The 15,340-nt window shown below is 40.0% G+C and overlaps 1 protein-coding gene across 1 annotated transcript in view; it reads right to left on the bottom strand.

The window, feature by feature from the left end:
* LOC122559103 (protein bassoon-like) overlaps positions 1-15,340 on the bottom strand; it is a 505,982-nt gene that overhangs the window by 104,655 nt on the left and 385,987 nt on the right. The window contains exon 12 of the mRNA XM_043708396.1: positions 5,852-5,946. The gene's annotated coding sequence lies outside the window, so the exon portion shown is untranslated. The remainder of the gene's footprint in view (positions 1-5,851; positions 5,947-15,340) is intronic.

Raw genomic sequence — 15,340 nt, 5'->3', positions numbered from 1 at the left:
AACCTTTCAGTGAGGTGTAATAATGTATTGGGTTTGATATATCACATAAGCAAAAGCAGAGGTGATCAATGATATTATGAGAATCGACCATAAAGCAGAGTAAGACTTTTACAATTTTACTAGGCTGGAAATTAGAAGTAAAGACAACTACACCTTTGGTCTAAATTCCCACTTTCCATTGAGCCATTTTCTCCACGTTGGCAACAAGAGTGCATGTGGCGATAAGCCACTTAGTTTGTGCTCAATTGTTATAGCGTTTACAACACTAAATGCAAGTGAAATAGTTTGGTTGTAAAGATATATTTGCGGTTTGTCCAGCAGTTTATAAGAATGCATTGTGAATTCAACAGCAATTTTTAAAACATATTCAATATTTCACACCTTTCACATATTTCTTATCTAACAGCAGGTAATACTCCCAGGCCTCATTAACAGGAACAATAGAAGACAATTTACAGATTTATTTTCAGATCTTTTCTTCACTCTATAATTAACTACTCTGTACTCTCCAGTCCTGGGAAATCCCTATGCTGCTATTTAATAATGCTTCAGCTTAAACCCAGACCTGTACAGTCAGTAGCCAGTTGATCTGTCATTAAATTTAAGATGTGAAGTCAACTAAAACAAATGATCTTCAACAGACCAAATTACAAACCGCCTTCTGCCCTCCTTAGATGTGAACGTAGAAGCCCTCAATTTTAAAACTGCAAGGAATAAAGTGGTCATCAGGATAGTAATAACCTTTTAAAGGATCATCAAAGAGTGGTATCCCCTGAAAGTTTTAACATTTGTGCGGCTTTGTGCGTGGGAAATCATGTCTCACAAACTTGATTGGGTTTTTTGAAGAAGTAACAAAGAAGATTGATGAGGGCAGAGCAGTAGATGTGATCTATATGGACTTCAGTAAGGTGTTCGACAAGGTTCCCCATGGGAGATTGATTAGCAAGGTTAGATCTCATGGAATATAGGGAGAACTAGCCATTTGAATACAGAACTGGCTCAAAGGTAGAAGACAGAGGGTGGTGGTGGAGGGTTGTTTTTCAGACTGGAGGCCTGTGACCAGTGGAGTGCCACAAGGATCAGTGCTGGGTCCTCTACTTTTTGTCACTTACATAAATTATTTGGATGCTAACATAAGAGGTACAGTTAGTAAGTTTGCAGATGACACCAAAATTGGAGGTTTAGTGGACAGCGAAGAGGGTTACCTCAGATTACAACAGGATCTGGACCAGATGGGCCAATGGGCTGAGAAGTGGCAGATGGAGTTTAATTCAGATAAATGCGAGGTGCTGCATTTTGGGAAAGCAAGTCTTAGCAGGTCGTATACACTTAAGTCCTGGGGAGTGTTGCTGAACAAAGAGACTTTGGAGTGCATGTTCATAGCTCCTTGAAAGTGGAGCCGCAGGTAGATAGGATAATGAAGGCGGCATTTGGTATGCTTTCCTGTATTGGTCAGAGTATTGAGTACAGGAGTTGGGAGGTCATGTTGCGGCTGTACAGGACATTGGTTAGGCCACTGTTGGAATATTGCGTGCAATTCTGGTCTCCTTCCTATCGGAAGAATGTTGTGAAACTTGAAAGGGTTCAGGAAAGATTTACGAGGATGTTGCCAGGGTTGGAGGATTTGAGCTACAGGGAGAGGTTGTAACGGCTGGTGCTGTTTTCCCTGGAGCATCGGAGGCTGAGGGGTGACCTTATAGAGGTTTACAAAATTATGAGGGGCATGAATAGGATAAATAGACAAAGTCTTTTCCCTGGGGTCGGGGAGTCCAGAACTAGAATGCATAGGTTTAGAGTGAGAGGGGAAAGATATAAAAGAGACCTAAGGGGCAACTTTTTCACGCAGAGGGTGGTACGTGTATGGAATGAGCTGCAGAGGATGTGGTGGAGGCTGGTACAATTACAACATTTAAGAGGCATTTGGATGGGTATATGAATAGGAAGAGTTGGGAGGGATATGGGCCGGGTGCTGGCAGGTGGGACTAGATTGGGTTGGGATATCTGGTCGGCATGGACAGGTTGGACCGAAGGGTCTGTTTCCATGCTGTACATCTCTATGACTTTATTTGAAAGTCTTGAAGTACTAAAAGATTGGATGTCAACTCTTCCCACTCACCACCATCCCCCACCCTCTGTCTGTGCACACTACAATTGCATACTATTGCAAAATACAGTATATTATTTTCAGAGTATTTAGTCACGAGGGTTATTTGGGATGTCTTCATTTGGCAAATATCATCAACTCTGATGATTTCCATAGAAATTATTGTTTGTGAGAGTGCCATATTCAAGCTCTTCAAAAAAAAGTTGCAAAGTATTTCTCTTTCCTCCAATATTCGTGCATATAATGAAACTGCTAACTCATGCTACAGATCATCAGTCCAGAAGTATATATGAATTTTCTCATGGTAATGGATCAGAACCCAGAATTCCAAAATGTATTTTTGTTTTAAAAGATGACAGATATCGACAAAAAAACCCCTGCAGATTCAAATTCGGTGCTGCTGGCAAAGTCCTGTACGGGATCAATGGAGTGTCTCATGTGTAGAATATCAGGGAAACATATATATATATATTTATAGAGAGAGAGAGAAAGAGAGCAAGAACAGGAGGATGAAGCAAGTGGGCTATCTTCTTTGTTCAGCAGAAAGGCAAGTCTTGCAGACATATTTTTTCTGTTTTAATAAAACAGCAATAAAAAAAGGATTAAAAACTGACTACAATATGGTCTGTGTTCATGAGTGGCAGGTGGTGTGTCAATGAATTATTTGTGTGCTTTGGCCTGAGTTTCAAGACCAGCTTGCTGTGAAGGTCACTGTCAAAGACCAACCGACTAGTCTCCCCAGCTAAAAGGATGTCATTCTGAGTGCTAGAAAACAAATAGGTAACAAGCCAGTCAAAAGAAAACAGAACAACTGAAGGACTCTCTTACTCTGACTGTTGATGACCAGCAAAGAGAAACAGGATAAAAGGATATGATGTGTCCATTGTCTACTTCTCATGAATGATCTAAAGAGACCGATCCATATCTCTTTTAGCTTTTATTGGACCCACTTCTTATTCCTAATCTGGAGAGCGTGGGCGCGTGTGTGTGAAAGAGAGAGAGAGAGAGAGAAAGAGAAAGAGAGAGAGAGAGACTTATGAAACTCAAGTAAACCTGGTTAAATGGGAGAAAGGCATTCACAGGGAAATGATCCTTTCTTAAATTAACCTTGCTGCAAACAACTGAGGCAGAATAAACAAGGTGATCCATTTCATCCCTGCTTACGTGAAAACTTAACAATTTGGAGCATCTGTCTGAAACTGTAATAACTCGAGATAGCTTACCCACAGTGTGATCATAAGTTCTTTTTTAAAGGTCTTCATGTGAGAAAGTGGCCAGTGAGTAGTGTCTCATTTAATTGTGAAACTCACTTCAGATGACCCTATTTCTGAAGGCATTCACAGGTCTGCAAAATGTATTCACTTAACAGAAATAGCAGAGTGGTAACTCTAGCTTTATTTTCCCTGCCACAACCAACCAAAGCTGAACCCAATGTCCTTTTCACCTAATTAGATTGCCATACTCAAAGATTATGTGGTCTGTATGTGCAACAATTAAGAGTTGAGTGTGTGGTGCTGGAAAAGCACAGCAGGTCAGGCAACATCCGGGGAGTAGGAAAATCGATGTTTCAGGCAAAATCTCTTCGTCAAGAATGATGAAGGGCTTTTGCCCAAAACATCGATTCTCCTGCTCCTTGGATGCTGCCTGACCTGCTGTGCTTTTTCAACACCACACTCTCGACTCTGATCTACAGCATTTGCAGTCCTCACTTTTTCCTGTGCAACAGTTAATACCAGCGGAAAATACCTCATGAACTGTAAAGTGCTTAGGGACATCCTTAGTTTGTGAAAGATCCTGCATAAATGTAAGTTTATATTCCTTTGGTATAGCTCAATTCCTCATCACATAGGAGACTGCTTGTTACCCTATCGGTGTTATGGGGGAGAAACAAAGGGGTGAGGACTGAAGTGTGGGACATGGGTCAAACTTGGCTAAAGGCTCAGTAAACCACATTGGTGGGGAATCCTCGGTTGAGGAAGGAGGTAGACATTTCGGAGGTTCCTTGTTGAAGCTGGCAGCATCTGAACTGATGCAATGGAGATTGAGAAACTAGTAGAATAGAATTGTGTCTTTACAGGAAGCACGGTGTGAGGATGTCTAGTCCAGGTAACTGTGAGAGTCAAGTTTGAAGTGGGTAATCACTGGCCCGCCGATCTCCAGAAATAGAAACAGAGATGTTGAGAAAGGAAAGGGAGGAGTCAGAGATAGCATTTAGAAAGTTCTGCATAAGAAATTATGACTAAAATAATGCATTGGAAATTGTGGTAATTATATTATAATTTCATAATTGGTTTGGAAGTGAGAGACAAAGAAAAGGGATAAAAGGAATGTTCTTTGATGTTTCCTGATAATCTGCACTGGTGTTTCAGCTTTAAGCCTTATATATTAATCCTCAGTATAAAGAAATAGAGAATCGTGAATCCAGGTTTGCAGATGGCTGCATTAGGAGGTGCAGTGTAGATGGAAACAGGAAGTAACAAAATGACATTCAGTATTTGAGTATTTGATTTATTATTGTAACGTGTGGAGCTCAGAGTCTGAGATGTGACCTTACAGAGGTTTGTGAAATCATGAGGGGCATGGAAAGGGTAAGTAGACAAAGTATTTTCCTTGGGGTGGGAGAGTCCAGAACTCAAGGGCATAGATTTAGGGTGAGAGGGGAAAGATATAAAAGAGACCTAAGGGGCAACCTTTTCATGCAGAGGGTGGTACATCTATGGAATGAGATGCTAGAGGATGTGGTGGAGGCTAGTGCAATTATGACATTCAAAAGGCATCTGGATGGGTGTATGAAATAGGAAGGGTTTAGAGGGATATGGGCCTTATTGCTGACAAAGGGTACTGGATTACATTAGGATGCCTGGTTGGTATGGACAAGATGGGCTGAAGGGTGTATATCTCCATGATTCTATGTGTTATCCTTCTTGTTTCACATACATCATCTTCAGTAAACTTCCCCCTTTGAAACTGGTCACAGAAATATTCATAAACAGTGCTCAGAATAACTCTGCTGTCCTGCAGGAAATCAATTCATTACTTCTGGTGCAGCTGCACTCCTGGAGATAAATCCACAGAGATCCCTGAAAACCGTGAAGCACGGTGACTGAACAGACCAAATTCCTGTGCTTTGCATTCAGGGTCTATGCGTTCCCTGGCGCACACATCTGGAAAATTAGCTTTTATCTCTGCTGGCTATGGTCCAACACTTTCAGGGGTTTGAGCTCTGTGACCCTTCGAACCCCCATCATGTTACCTTCCATACAATGTGTTGTGCACATAACTCATCCTAACTAAAAAAGCAAGTTCTAAGCATTAAGTTGAATAAAATAGTTCTAATAATTAATTGTATATTCTCAGGACTCCAGAATTATGGTGAAATATACTTAAGTGGATTGAACTATAATTAGTATACTCTTAATTTTACAGTGGCATTGGAAACTGAAATGAAACAAACTCAAATGGGGTGAGGCAGAGTTAGGTAAACTGCTATTCAGGTGATTTGGAGGTAAACATGGGGTAAAACATAGTTTTTTTTTTAAAAAGAGATTGCTGCCAGATCCTATTTTCATATCCCTGAGGAGAGTTTAATTGAAAACTTTGAAATAATCATATGAAACAGTGACAGTCAACAGCACATCAATTATTTTTGACATAAGTAGTTCTTTTCTGAACAAATAAAACTATTAATATGAGCACTATGTTCAGGATCAATAAAACATGTGAGAACCGTGCTCCATCTGTACTCACCTTCTGCCAGAGTTGAATAAAAACGGTCTCTCCATTCGATGTATATATTTAGTATCCTGTTGCCATTCAGGTTCAATTTTGCCTCTTCCTCTTTTCTGCTTCAGAAAGAGACAGAGTTAATACTGAACTTCTGCTATTAACATTCCATCATTTAATTTTGGTCTGCATGTCAAGGTAAGGGAAAACGATTTAAAGGAACCTTTCAACTTCCAGAACGCAGCACCATCATTAAGAACTCATAGGTTGGGTTTGATAAAAATTGGATCAAGAATTAAATTTTCCTTAGTGGTTCAGTTGGCTAAATTCAAAGCCTGCTCTGATACATAATCAGAAAGGCCAGAAAAGTCTTTGGATCAATCCAGGGAAGTAGTGAGATCTTAGAAATGGCCTTGCTAAGTCCAGTATAGAGAGATATGAAAGCAAATTACTTGTAACAACAATGATAACTCTTGACACCTCAAGCAAGATTTACAATTAATGAGGTATTTTTGAATTGTGATCAATTCTGTAATATAGTAAATATTGCAGATAATTTTTACATAAGTTCTCATAAACAGAAATAAGTCATCTGTTTTCGGATTCAAAACAGAAGTTACTGGAGAAACTCAGCAGATCTGGCAGCATCTGTCGTAAGAAAGGAGCGTTAACATTTCGGGTCCAATAACCTTTCTTCAGATTTCCAGCATCCACAGTTCTTTGTTTTATTTTGGATGTTGGTTGAAAAGTTTAAAAGAATGAGAGGTTAACTCATTGAAACCTTCAAGATTACTTTGTGGTTTGAGAGGATAGATACTGAGAGGTTGTTTCTGTCATAGAGCAAGAATTAAAGAACTGTACTGGGGTTGACTAAGTACGTGTTATGGATCAGATGAGACCTCCTCAAAATTCAGAAGATAGTCTAGACCCTAACGTTTTCTTATTTTAAAAGGTAAATGTAAGGTGTTGCATTCCAAATGCAATTCGATTGGTCAAACTACTCAATGTTAAGCAAAAAACAATTTATTCATACACTATAGTTAAAAATACAACAAAAGAAAGAATAAAGAATTGGTTTAGCTGTAACTCTATTGGAATACTTAACAAAACATAGATACAATAACTATTACTAATTAACTGTTCCAATAGAGAAACAGCTCGTAATACACCCTTGGCTAAAAGATAAATTCAGAAAACACGTGACTGTCTCACATGCAGTTATCCAGTCCAGGAGGAAAGAATATTAGAAGACAATTTTGAGAGACTGAGAACTGCAGCTTTCAACTGTAGCAAAGAGACATGTGGCAGTGTTTCAAACCCCAGCATTTTCATGCCCTGCTGAGATCCCATCTTAGCCGAAAATGTGTTGCTGGAAAAGCGCAGCAGTTCAGGCAGCATCCAAGGAACAGGGGAATCGACGTTTCGTGCATAAGCCCTTCTTCAGGAATGAGGAATCTGGAGATCCCATCTTACTCAAGATGGTGCTGTAATTGGCGACTTATAAACTTTTCACTGTACTCATTTGAGTACATGTGACAATAAGGCTAATTCAATTCCATTCAATTCAATCCAATTCAGCAACAACTGCTGAAAGCTAAAGATCCTGGTTCTGGGGAGTTTGACCACGTCCATTCAGGCTGCTTCTTTTATTCTAACGTTAAAAAAAAATCCAAGGCTTCACAAGTGATCTTCTCTCATAGATTGCTTATTACCTGTTCTCCAATCTCTCTCAAATAGAATCCAGGATAAAATACACCTCTTAAAGCCACAGTACTGTCGCATATGACTAAGTAAATACGAAATGGAAACAGCTGGCACTGAGGTGTGACGTGAGCAGTGCGGCAGAGTAGTCAACAAACTCTTATCTATGAGAAAAAGATGGCTTGGCGTCTGTTTCACTGACAGGCTCAGATCCGATTTCACATTGGTAGCAGCAGATGGTTGCCTAAAGGTGAAGATTTGAAATCAAGTTTTTTTTTGTCCCAATGAAAGCTGTAATTTGAGTTACTTCTGAGAAGAATGGCTGAAACCAAATGTGAAGTGTTGGGATATGATTTCTCACTGATGTTCTATGAACCTGAACCTTATGATCAATGGAAAAATGAAGTTGAGGTATAGACACATATTGTGACCTAACCAAAGTAAAAACAAGATCTGTTGCTTCCCATGAGATACGGGATCAGGTATGAGGGAACCTCAGAGCTAGAGACTCCAGAATTGGACACTGAGGAAGTTTAGGATATTCTATTGACATTTATGGGCATAATTTATAATAAAAAAGTTCTACCAAATACATGTGAGACATGATCAAAATTGGGTTATTTAGAAAATCAAATAGTTATTCCACAAAATAGTATATAATGAAATTTAGCAAAGTATAAGCAAGATTTTTAAAATTATATTTGAGGATGCTGAACAATGTGCTTGCCTTTAAATTACTGAATTATGTTAAAGAGTCAAACATGGATAGCGTTAAATGGAGTTAGATTTTCAGAAACTAGTATACCCTTTGGAAAGGTCTTGCAAAAATCCCTCAGCAGCCTTCATGGCTCAAATGGGGCACCCAATATTTTTAACTATGAGAAAGTGAGGACTGCAGATGTTGGAGATCAGAGCTTAAAAACGTGTTGTTGGAAAAGCGCAGAAGGTCAGGCAGCATCAAAGGAGCAGGAGAATCGACATTTCGGACATAAGCCCTTCTTCAGGAATGATTCCTGAAGAAGGGCTTATGCCCGAAACGTCGATTCTCCTGCTCCTTTGATGCTGTCTGACCTGCTGCGCTTTTCCAGCAACACATTTTTAAGCACCCAATATTTTGGCAAAGAAAGGAGGGTTCAATGATAGCGGCAAGCCGAGACCACCCATACAAGCAGAAGGAATTGTGCTGGAGAGTTTCAGCCCAGAACAATGTCCACAAAGTGTACATTGGATTGATTAAAATGCTACCTGGATTCCTTAAATAAAAGAACTGAAGCAATGTTAAAGAATTACAGTTCTACCTGCTTCAGGTTTGGCTGCAATCACTCAAAAGGGCAGTGATTCTGATAGACCCAACAGGCCAACTGTCTGCCTTCTGCACTGTCACAATTCTCTAACAATGATAGAGGAGTTGCTTTACTCAAATTCCTGTAGATCAACCAAGTTGCAACTTCACATCTGTCCTGGAATGGGTTGTCCATGCAAAGAACTCACTACAAATAATTAGGGGTTACAATCCATATCAGTTGCACTTTTTACAACACCTTGGTGAGTTTTGCTGCATTGTATACGGCCATCAGAAATAAATTTTAAATGAGGAGACCTAGTATTTACAAATGAGATGGCAAAAAGAGTCAAAAGGCCTGGGTAAGGTTACAGATAGCAAAGGCAAAACAGTAACATTACAGCAAGGCAATCAAGCTTGCAAGTTTCATTCCTCAAAGTTAATTCATAATTACAGAATCTGAACAAGCCATGCAATATGATAAGACACCATGCACACCACATTCACAGATGGTCAATTATATTGACTGGATTAAGGGCTAATTGAGGATGGTCAAAGTGATACAGAAGTGCAGTACAGGGTCTTTATGTCAAAGGACAAAAGAAAACGTAGGAACCAAAGTAACATATATGCCAGAAGGGACTAATGGAAGGCCATCATCAAAAAGAAACATTGGCAAAAGGTGCAAGATAAGGGATAGGAGGTAAATTCCTCTCATCTTGCTATTCACAAATCCCCATGGAAGCATAGTCTATGGATATTGGTTAAGCATATAACTAGATTCAGAAATAATAGCTTGCTTTTTATTTAATGCCTGTTTACAACAAAATTGGGTATCAGAGGGCTGCTGGTACATGAGGAACAATATCCCAATGTCAGTTCGCATGCAGAATGGGAGAAAAATAAAGTCCTTCAGCACTATTCCAGAAAGCCTTCCCAAGTTCTCTCTCCAGTGGCTAGATGCACAGCAAGTCCCCTCAACTCTCTTCAAGTCAGAAATAGATTCTCTACCATATGAATGAGATATTTTCAATTTCACACACCAACAGCTTTGTTAACTGTCAGACTAAGATTGACATTTAAGTGCCAGTTTTATACTGTTTCCATAACAACTAAAAGCTGGGCTATAAACTTCCAAAATACGTTCTTTTTCTATACAGGGAACCAGAAAAAAAGGAGCCCTCATCAGTCTAAGCAGATTAGAATTCAAATCCAACTTGCAAAATGATATGGTGTTAATCCATTGTGTACCTCTATTCGCGTAGTTTCAATTTAAATGATATATTTTGATTTTTGAAGAAATTACTCTATGCTAATGAGTGAAACAATCTGGCAATGCCCTGCTGTTAATTACATCATGCTTCATTGCTTTGATGAACGACTGACAAATGGAGACTTATAACAAGGATGTCATGAAACTTGAAAGGGTTCAGAAAAGATTTACATGGATGTTGCCTGGGTTGGAGGGTTTGAGCTATAGGGAGCGGCTGAATAGACTGGGGCTGTTTCCCTGAAGTGTTGGAGCGTGAAGGGTGACCTTACAGAGGTTTATAAGATCATGAGGGGCATGGATCGGATAAAAAGACAAGTGCTTTTCCCTGGGGTGGGGGGAGTCTAGAACTAGAGGTCACAGATTTAGGGTGAGAAGGGCAAGATATAAAAGTGACCTAAGGGACAACGTTTTCACGCAGACGGTGGTGCGTGAGAGGCCGGTACAATTACAGCATTTAAAAGGCTTCTTGATGTGTATATGAACAGGAAGAGTTTTAGAGGGATATGGGCCAAGATTAGGTTAGGATATCTGGTTGGCATGGACGAGTTCCACTGAAGGGTCTGTTTCTGTGCTATATATCTCTATGACTCTAAGAGTTGGTAATTTCTATGGAGTTGCTGGCAGGGTAAGTCAGTCCTTGCTCACTGGAAAGGAAACAAGATCAGAGTGAGAAACATCCTAACAGCTTTTGCACACTTCTCATTCATCTAGAGAGAGATTTTGTTTAGTTATTCTATACACAATAGAAAAATACCTAGAACCTGTTTCTGCAACTCTTCTGTTGCTTTAACCTCACTCAGAATTGTTTTGATTCTAGGCGATGCTACACCTTCAACTCCAGTCAAATCATTCTCCAGGAATAACGGAGCTCCGCCCATGGTTACTTTCACAACTACCCTGACTACCGCTAGTCCAGACATCAAGTTACGCTCTGAATGGATTTTGTGCAATGGAATCAGGATATACTATCCCGCTATCATGCTGACCAACATTTTGAATTTCACTGAATTTCCTGGAGGGCAAGCTAAATCCTTCTCCAGCAAAATAGTGGTCTAAGTAGTCAAAACGTGTGGTGCTGGAAAAGCACAGCAGGTCAGCTAGCATCCGAGGAGCATGGGAATTGACGTTTCCGGCATGAGCCCTTCATCAGGAATACCCAAAACGTTGATTCTCCTGCTCCGTGGATGCTGCCTGACCTGCTGTGCTTTTCCAATGCCACACTTTTCAACTCTGATCCCCAGCATTTATAGTCCTCACTTTCTCCTGGTCTTGTATTCCTTAATGTAGTTATGGGCTGAGTTGTCTCACTGGAATAAAAATGGGGCTATCTTGTCTTTAGACAAAACCCTTTATTATCTCTCATCTACCTTATTTACTTCTTCTGCAGTGTTTACCTTCAGTCACTTACTTAGTTAAAGCCACAAATTAATCTGTTGCATTTTTTTTTTTGAGTTTCCTTTTTGGATTGATCCTCAGGAACTTCAAAAGGTCCATGAATTTCTCTTGCAAGTTCTAGCAATCCAAATGAATGTTACAATGGAACCACCTTAGTTTCAGTATTTCACCTCCACCTTCAGTGTTTTCGTTACAAAACTGAGATGATCTTGGGTGTATTCCCATCTCTCTATTTTATATTGGCATGCCTTCATTTCACCCTCCCACTTTCTATTCCTTTTGAATTTATGAGGATGACCAGTAAAAGAAAAAGGTTTTGCTTATGGAACAGTTCATAACAATCAACAATTACTAATTCCTGTCTAACGGTTGCAACCTTTTGGTCCACCACTTGGGTTTTTTTTATTATGAAAGGGAACAAGTTTTTAAAATCATCAAAGAAAACAATCTAAGGATTTCAGACATGGTTTCAGCTTATCAATATTACCCGTCAAAACTACTTTGCTTAACTTTTTCAAATTCAACATAGGTTTGCCTGGGCAGCTTCCTTAAATTCCAAAACCTTGCCTATATGCTTCAGGTAGTCACCATATGCAGCCAACATAGCTCTTTCTACACTCCTTGAAATCTCCCTTGACAGTGAGGCATAAATTTCCTGTGCTTTACCCATGCAGATTAAAGGTAAAAAGTAAAATTGCCATAGTCCTGCTGGACCATAGGCCTGCGGTCTCATTAGAGAGAGATGACTGGTGGTGGTTTAATCTGAAGGTCACCATGCCTCAAATAAGGCAAGGGACTGAGAAGGAGAACCTTTCACGGCAAGCTCGGCCAGTGTGGGAATTGAACCCATGCTGTTGGCATCACTCTGCATCATGAACCAGTTGTCCAGCCAACTCCCATGCAGACTAACTTGAAAGGCAATATCCAAGTTTCCTTTGGCCAATTCATTTATGTCACTATTTTCTCAAAGGACAAAGAACACCTCCACACTTTTTCCTCAAATTTTGGGATGGCCTGTAAAACTTCAAAATTTCCTAACTGGGTTTTAGATTACGACTGGGAATTCTGTCATGAAGATTTGCATCGGCATCTGATACCTTCTGTTTCAAATGCAGCATTTTAAGCTTCTCTCTCTGCGAATCTAATTCTAATCATGTCTCTTCCATTCCTTTCATTTTAATGTCCTTACTTTTTAATTCCATCTCCCTCTCCTTTTGTTTCACTGCTCGTTGTCTTTTTGTCTCCTTTGGCATTCCATCTCCAGCTTTTTCAATTTTTCTTTTGGCTCAAGTTGCTTCATCTGTAACTGAAATGTCTTCACCCAGAGAGTGGTGAGCCGACGGAAATGTCTGCCACACAAAGTGGTTGTGGCCAAAACACTGAATGCTTTCAAGAAGGAGCTAGATATTGTTCTTAGTGCTAATCAGATCAAAGGGCACGAGGATAAAATAGGAGCAGAGTACTGAGGTGATGATCAGCTATAATCATTTTGAATGGTGGAGTAAGCTTGATGGTTTGAATAACCCACTCTAGCACCTAGTTTCAATGTTACTAATACCACACTCACATCCTCAATGTCTGTTTCTAAATCTCACTTTCTTCTCCTGATCCCACTTGGGAATGCACATGGATTCTCAAGCTCCATAACTCCTGGGGTCATCTGAAACGTTCATGATTTAAACAAAGTATGTAAATTTCTCAAGTCTCCCATCTGTTGGAATCAAGTTAAGAGTGAGCACGGAACAAGTTTCTGTATTTAACTGGAATTGCTATTTATTACAAGTAAGTGCATCTTACTCACAAGTTAACAGTTAAAAACTATAACTTTGGTCTAGTGGTCAACATTCTAACCCACTTTAAAACTCCGAGTACAGGCAGAAAAACAAAAGAAACATTGGTTTTCCGTTTGGAGGGAAAACTGGAGATCACAGTTCAATAGCACCAATCCACAGAGTCAGTTGAGGTGTTCCCACTGGCTTGCCAACTTTTTGTTTTCTAATCTTCTTTCACCAATTTCTTTGAATTCTCTGCTGGAGATAGAGGATAATTGCTAGACCAACTAAAACGTTTCTCGGCATTAGCTCACAGTAAGTGGTGGGAGAAAATTGGCTTTTTTCAGGCATTTTTCTTTATTGAAAGACACAAAACCTGCCCTTCCAACATATGGAGGCTTCTCTCATAAGCTGTTCCACTATTCAGCAAACCAATCAGAAAGTTGCTGCTGGACTCATGACCTTTGGTATCCATGACTGGTCTAAAGTGCACAAACAATTAGTTTCTTGTTTCTGGTCAAATTGGACTCCGCACACAAACCATCCCCAAAAAGCCAGCAGTGTAAATATGACACAAACTGGGTTTCAGCAACTTGTTTTTAAAAATGCAGCAATCTCTTCCAGACCCTTGATATTAAAACTGTCCCTTGTGTCATCTTCATCCACAATCAAATACACAGAAATTATAATATGATTTGATTAGATTAGATTAGATTACTTAGATTAGATTACTTAGTGTGGAAACAGGCCCTTCGGCCCAACAAGTCCACACCGACCCGCCGAAGCGCAACCCACCCATACCCCTACATTTACCCCTTACCTAACACTACGGGCAATTTAGCATGGCAATTCACCTGACTTGCACATCTTTGGACTGTGGGAGGAAACCGGAGCACCCGGAGGAAACCCACGCAGACACGGGGAGAACCGTGCAAACTCCACAGAGACAGTCGCCTGAGGTGGGAATTGAACCCGGGTCCCTGGTGCTGTGAGGCAGCAGTGCTAACCACTATGGTCTTTACACATTGCATTGGTTAACAAGGTTCAATCCACATTGTGAATGTAAGTGGATGGCAATTTTCCATATTTTACAAGCAGTCCTTTGAATTCATTCTATTTCATTCAACTCATTTCCAATCTGTTTAAGAGCCAAAGCTTCCATTATCAGAATTAAACACCTGGTTCCTTGTAGCCAAGAAGAATGCTGTGTTAGTTTTAAGTGCATTCTCATTATAACACTTTACAATTCTCAAGGAGTTCAGGAGAGAACTTGTACAATAATGCAAGGTTTGCTGCTTACATATAAGAAGATGTTAATCGGTGCAATTTAAAAAAAACTTTGACCTTCCACTCAATGCTTTTAAAAAATGAATAATAATATAAGCAAGAAAAGTTTATCTTAATAATAGAAAAAATGTTAAATGGGAAGGAGAATATGATGAGCAATACTTTCAAGGGAACAGTGCTCCCCCCCTCCCCCCTCAACCAAGTGAATCTCTTCTAGTTCCTCAACCTCACCCAACAATTCTAACACCTTCTGCTACTGGCATCCTCTTGATGCCACACTGCATCTCTCCTCTATTTCACCAACTTCCTTGGTGTAGTGATTGGAACCAGGACCAAGTGGATCTCATTGACTATGAGATTCTTGGTTGATGTTGTTACCCTTGGCCAAGCAAGGAGCCCTGGCTGGCAGATATAAACAGGAAGTTCAGAAGGTCTACTCAGTCTGGGGACTGGCTTTGAGCTGGCTGGTCACAGCTCAGTACAATGCACATGTAAATAAAGGGTGACTTGATGACAGGACGCCGGCCTCTGTGCAGCTATTTCACTAGGGCTACAATGTAGCAAGATTTTCTCTAACACCCAATATTCAATGACTGTTAACATAATCCTATTAGAGAGGTCATCATCTCTATGAGAGCCAGCATTTCTATGTCTTACAAATTCCATAGCATGTAAGGTCAAACTTACATTGAACACTTGTTGGATGACATTGGAGTGCTTTGCAAGGCTCTGCTCTTTGAGTTATCAAAATGGCATGCAGGTACCAGAGAGGGTATGAGTGATACTAACAAGGATGTTACTGA

This window comes from Chiloscyllium plagiosum, chromosome 18, assembly GCF_004010195.1.
Source record: "Chiloscyllium plagiosum isolate BGI_BamShark_2017 chromosome 18, ASM401019v2, whole genome shotgun sequence".
Classification (NCBI taxonomy): domain Eukaryota; kingdom Metazoa; phylum Chordata; class Chondrichthyes; order Orectolobiformes; family Hemiscylliidae; genus Chiloscyllium; species Chiloscyllium plagiosum.
The sequence above is the reverse complement of the archived record's forward strand: the minus strand, read 5'-3'. Positions and strand labels throughout refer to the sequence as shown.